This window comes from Austrofundulus limnaeus, unplaced genomic scaffold (genome assembly GCF_001266775.1).
Source record: "Austrofundulus limnaeus strain Quisiro unplaced genomic scaffold, Austrofundulus_limnaeus-1.0 Scaffold974, whole genome shotgun sequence".
In the NCBI taxonomy this organism is placed as follows: domain Eukaryota; kingdom Metazoa; phylum Chordata; class Actinopteri; order Cyprinodontiformes; family Rivulidae; genus Austrofundulus; species Austrofundulus limnaeus.
Window position 1 is genome coordinate 166,344 of NW_013953376.1, and position 634 is coordinate 166,977.

Consider the following 634-nt stretch of genomic DNA (forward strand, 5'->3'; position numbering starts at 1 on the left):
GGATAACAGCAGACTGACTGCTCATAAAATATACGGCAGGTCTGGACCACTCGTGAATTTTGTTCGTATCTGAAAAAAATCTTAGAAAACGAAAACATTGGTGAATGACACAAATTCTCCTAAATCACTCGTACGCACAACTTAAGAACAAATCTGTGCGTACAAACGGTTCTTGCATGAGGCCCATTGACCGAGCAAAGCATGTCTTCACTGAAGGCTGGTTAATACTACGATCCAGACACCAGTAGGTGTTAAACATTAAAGTTTGGACAGGTGGTTCAACATGAATTTGAGTCACAACTGTAAGTTTGTCACCATCTTATGTAATTGATGTATTATTTTGGACAATATGGCTAAAATTTATATAATGATACACTGGCTGGCCAAGAAACAAAAGGTCGCCACCAAAGATACAGGTCACACTAATATTTTGTTGGACCACCTTTAGCTTTGATTACAGCACACATTCACTGTGGCATTGTTTGGATAAGCTTCCTAGACCTGACCAAGCGCAGCAACCCCAGATCACAGCACTGCCCACACAGACTTGTGGATCCTCCAATACGATGGGTCCCCACTATCCTTCAGTTTTTAATAACGCGTTGGACAGTTCTTAACCTAATTTTACACACTT